General features: G+C 49.4%; 1 long non-coding RNA gene across 1 annotated transcript; it reads left to right on the top strand.

The window, feature by feature from the left end:
• The first annotated feature begins 462 nt into the window (after positions 1–462).
• On the top strand, positions 463–4,815 carry LOC310828244. The gene is made up of 2 exons (XR_014556775.1): positions 463–1,203; positions 4,545–4,815. It is a non-coding gene; the product is annotated as an uncharacterized lncRNA (long non-coding RNA).
• The last annotated feature ends 357 nt before the right edge of the window (positions 4,816–5,172 follow it).

Genomic DNA, 5,172 nt, shown 5'->3' with positions numbered 1-5,172 from the left:
CTTTTACTGTCTCTGTTTGAATTTTGTTCTAATGGCCAATATGACTTCCTGCTTTTGATTAGTCTCAGATGCGTCTTTTTGCCGCAGCTGTGTATGAAATGGTCTATCTTACACATACGTACATGGTAAGCTTTTTTTTTTTTTGCAATTCGATTTGAAAGGGTGGAAACACGCCGTTCAAGAAAGGAGCGGCATCTTAAAAGACTTAACAGTGCAATCTGGTATCTACGCAGAAGTAAGTAAAGGGCGACTCTTCGTGACCCCATGGACCAGAGCACGCCAGGCACTCCTGCCTTCCACTGCCTCCCACAGCTTAGTCAAACTTATGTTTGTAGCTTCGAGAACACTGTCCAACCATCTCGTCCTCTGTCGTCCTTTTCTCCGTGTGCCCTCCATCTTTCCCAACATCAGGGTCTTTTCCATGGAGTCTTCTCTTATCATGAGGTGGCCAAAGTATTCACGATCTTACTTACTTACTGGGACCTTACTCCCAGGTAAATTGGCACAGAACCTTCCTTGGGCAGCGGACGAAATCTGATGCCCTCAGAGATTTGCGATGCTGCCAGCCTCCCTTTCTTGGGAATATACGCCATGGAACTAAATGGGACTTTGCTTCAGGGTGGGCACGTATTGCATTGCTCTGCTGCTCTCTCCAAATGCCGCAAGCCTCTTTGCGGTGACAAAACCCTAGAATAAAAAGTTCAAGGAAGTAGGAAAAAACTCGACCCCCTTTGAGAGCGCTCAAAATGTCTGATTTTTCATGCGCCCGGTTTTTGTTGACGAAGAGGAAATCTTTCCCTGCAGAAGCTGAATGCGCCGGCGGCAGCTGGTGGCATTTTCTTTGATCAAAGAGAGAGTCCCATTCAAGGCAATGGGACTCCCGAAGTCAGCCTGTAAAAGGCACGGATCTTGAGGGCAGCGTTAAGGCTTTCGTCTTTTCTTTGGAGAAGTGTCAGTCTTCCCAAAGAGAGATGTCAGTCGCGTCTGCCGCTTTGCTTCACAACGGACGTCAGTCTTGTTGTAACCTAATCGGCAGTCAAATCGGGTTGACATCTGCCTGTCGTGGCCTCGAACTGTCGAGGCTGCGCCGAAAACGCGCTTGTTGTCACGTCAAAGCTTCAGAGCTGAGGAGGACAGAAGCTTGACTTCGCTTTCTCCTTCTCGGTTGTCACCCGCACGTGCCGAGAAAGGAATATAAAACAGGTAAGGGTCTCTCGATTTGAATTCGAGCGGAAACACCCACCAAACACCGACCGATCCGAATCTTCCTCCCCTAAAAGGAAGCCTTGACGATTCTGCATTTGGAATGGAAAGTTATTTTGCAAAGGAAGTAGGCTGCGGAATGGCAGCAGGGTGAAGGGAGGTCAATGCGACTTTCTTTCACTTTGCACGGCCCGATCCGATGCGTGTTTACTCGGGAGTAAGTCCGAAAGAATTCCACAGCACTCCGCACCCTTTAACTTTGCAGAGGAACTGGCCGCATCCGGTCGAATGTACGCAAACGGGCGCATCGGATGGCAGATTGATCTTACGCGCATGTTTACACGAAAGTATAATTCGCAAGTGTTGGGTCCCAAATAACTGCATAGGATTGCAGCCTTAAGTGTTACAGCTTTTGCTCACCGCCAGCCCCCGCAGCTGCTGATTTTGTTCCAAATTATGTTTTCTGTGATTATGTGAGGACGGACACATAATTTAGAGCGGGCGCGGGGGGGGGGGGGCGATCCTACTGCCAGCACTGAAAAAGGGGAGCTTCACAGATAAGCAGGTACCTGAAGAAGCTTGATTTTGGCCAGATGTTGGAACTGAGGGTGGAGGGATTGTCACGTGAAGCGAACAGATGTGGAAATTGCCAGCCGGGCGCTTCGCTTCCCCCTCCCCCTCCGTCTTCTTGCCAGTGAACAGCCAGAGCCAGGCTTGGAAGAAAGGAAGTTGAAGTTTAAATCGAGGAAACAAGCCTCCGCTCCCCACAATGCCCCATTTTTTTATTGCTTGTAAAGACTTTGCCTTGCAAAGAACGTAGGAACGCAGGAAGCTGCCTTATCCGGAGTTAGACTGCTCGCGCGTCTAGCTCAGTATTGACAACGCTGAGTGGCAGAAGGTGTGCAGGATTCTCTTCCAGGTCCTACCTAGAGATGCCAGGGATTGAACTCGGAATCTTCTGTATACAAGACAGATGCTCTACCGCTGAGCCAAGAGCCTTCACCTTTCCCATTGCCATGCCTTTGACATAGTATACACACAGAGAGAGAGACCTCCACCGCTCTTGTCCTATGGTTTTGCCCAACATGGGGCTCGAACCCATGATTCTACAGTCTACCGACTGAGCTTTCCAATGTCATCTCTGAGTGCTGAGCTTGGAACCTTGGAACCGGGGGAGACGTCATCCTGCGGGTTGCAGAACAGAGTTGGTAGGCCCCGCCCTCCAGGTGTTATTCGGTTCCCTGGCCAATGGCCATGCTGGCTGGGGCTGACGGGAAATGGAGTTCAAAGACACGCTGAGGGCCGCCCACAGGCGCCTCATTCCCCGTGGTCGAACGTGGGTGGGATACCTGGCTGAACTATTAGGAGAGTTTCTGAGTATGCGACCCAATTCTTGAGAGTCTTTAGCTGACAGAGGATCCCGTCGGTTCCAACGAGGCTTGGAGTCCAGTCTAAAAGACGCGAGCAGCCCATCCATGTAAGCGAGTCCTAGCCCAGTGCTAGAGCCCACACCTGGAGGTCCCATGCTGAAGTTCCTGGCATAACTAGTCAAAAGCAGCCAGTGATGGGGAAAAGCTTCTTCCTACCTTAAACCCTGGAGAATAGCAGCTGCCAGCCAGAGCAGGTGACACTAGGCTGGGCGGGGTCTCTGACCTGAGGCGGGGCAGCTTGCTGTGTTCTTATATGCAGAGTTCCCACTGAATTTCAGTGATCCCAAATGAAGGCAGCGCCTTAACGAGGAAGTCAAGTTACCTTCTATTCATTTCAGCCGGGCTTGCTTGCCAGTCACTCTCTCCCTGCCTAGCCTACCTCACAGGGTTCTTGAGAGGACGACAGGGATCTTGTTCCTATGAGGAAAGGTGGTCTAAAAATGTATTTGTTCAGATAGACGAATGTAGCAGGCGGACCTTTTGTCCATTTCCAGAAGGAGAGCCAGGATAGTTGTGGCAAAGATTCGGAAAGAAGGATATATCCGCTTCCAAGCACTCTAGTCCACAAAGGCTTAGTCATAGTGGAGTTGTTCTACTCTTCAAGCTTTTTGATAGAATCATAGAGTTGGAAGGGGCAATGAGAATCATCTAACCCCCCTGCAATGAGGGAGTCTACGACTCGCTTCTATAACAGTCTTCAATCTGGGACAGGCAGCCATTGCTTCCTCCTCCAGATGTTGTTGGACCACAACTGCCATCAGTCCCAGGCAGCATAGTCCACAGTCAGGGATGGTGGGAACTTCAGCAATATTTTTTCCCTTGGATAACCCTTGTCACTATTCTTATCCCTCGCCAACACTGTGGGGGGACTTGTAAGAGACACATCCCTGAGAAGGAATAGGCACCTTTGTTCCCCACCCCTCTGGAATGCCTTCTACAATAGGCAGCGGCGGACAGGTGGTGAACCCCTCTGTACCCCTACTCCTTGTCTTCCCTGGGCTGCTCCTTAAGTGATCCACAGCGGACCCAAGATGAATTAAGTGCCTGTCATAACATGGCGCTCTCCAAATACTGTTGGAATACAACTCCCATCTTCCTTGACCATTGGTCATATCGGCTGGGACCGATGGGAGTTGTAGTCCAACCATGTGTCAAGGTCACCATGTTCGGTACCCCTTTGAACAGAAATTAAAGGGATTAGAATTGATAGTGCCCTATCCTGGATGCAAGACCCGTCGATATCTTTGGCTTCAGGTGTGTCAATCTGCTATCCTTAGCTGGCTTATCTGAAAGAAAGAGCTGTTGAAATCCGAGCCACCGACTTGCAAGCAATCGCAGCGATGGAGGCTGCAGAATTTCACTGGTATGGGGGCTCTTTGGAAAGTTACTTTCTGAATAAATTTTGCAGTGCAATCATCTGCTTGTGGGAAGCCTCATTGTGCAAGGTAGGTCTTACTTCCGAGTAAAAATGGATAGGCTTGCACTACAGATCACGACTACATTAGCAGGCTCCAATCCTATACACACTGACTTGGGAGCAACTCACCAGGAGTTATGTATTGACCTGCGCATATATATTTCCTCCTCACCCCAAAAAACAAAACACCGCAATTTGGATTAGGAGAATCCTCCATGCTGAAGGATGCTGAGTTGAATTTGCTTAGGACAGAGCTGACTTATACACTGCCTTAACACAACGCTGGTCTCCCCATCTCCATCGGCCACGTCGGGTATGAGGTATCTTCCATCTATTTTACTATTCTGTAAAATGGAACCAAATCGAACAACTTCCCTTGTGTGTTTATGGTTCGGATAGCCGAGATGAATTTAATAAAGGGTTACAGAACAAGGCAGAACGTTGTACCCCACTAAAAACAAAACCCCACACTTCAATACCTTTTTGGGGGGTAGGAACTGAGCGCTGAAGTCCCTCAAAACAGGTGTGCCTTATTGAATACCTGGAGGAAAACGAGGGTGTGCGTAGCGATCACACGACGTGGTCTTGGCTATGACAATCCCGGCTTCAGGAATCCAGCGGCGGGTGACCTTGGAGGCAACAACTTAAGCCGATCTGCCTCACAATGATCTGACTGGGTGATTGTTGGGAGTTTGAGAAAAAACACATGGAAAATACGCGATGTAAGCCGTTTTCGACCCTTTTTAGTAAATGGCTGCGCCTTTGTTTTGGAGAGTGCTTCCTTCAGAACTTGAATAACACCCACAGCTTTCCCCCTCACGCGTGCAAATCACTTCCTAGAAAATGCCCAGGGCAGCCTTCACGTCTAGGATTAATAGGGGTGGGGGTGGGACAGGCGAACCCGGCCGCCACCCATAGTCCGGGAGTTCCCTGGAGGAAATGTACTTTTCATCTACAAACCAGGAATGGATTTGAAGCTGGAAGTTACCGGTAACCTCCTGGAAACAAATATGATCCCTTCCAGAGAATATAGGGTGGGATCGTTAACGTGGCATTTCTGTTTCAGAAATCTGAATTAAAGAGGACGTTCTCTGGGCCCATATGTCTGGGACCACCGTTGCT

This window comes from Podarcis gaigeae (assembly GCF_964106915.1).
Source record: "Podarcis gaigeae genome assembly, chromosome: 12".
Lineage (NCBI taxonomy): Eukaryota > Metazoa > Chordata > Lepidosauria > Squamata > Lacertidae > Podarcis > Podarcis gaigeae.
The sequence above is the reverse complement of the archived record's forward strand: the minus strand, read 5'-3'. Positions and strand labels throughout refer to the sequence as shown.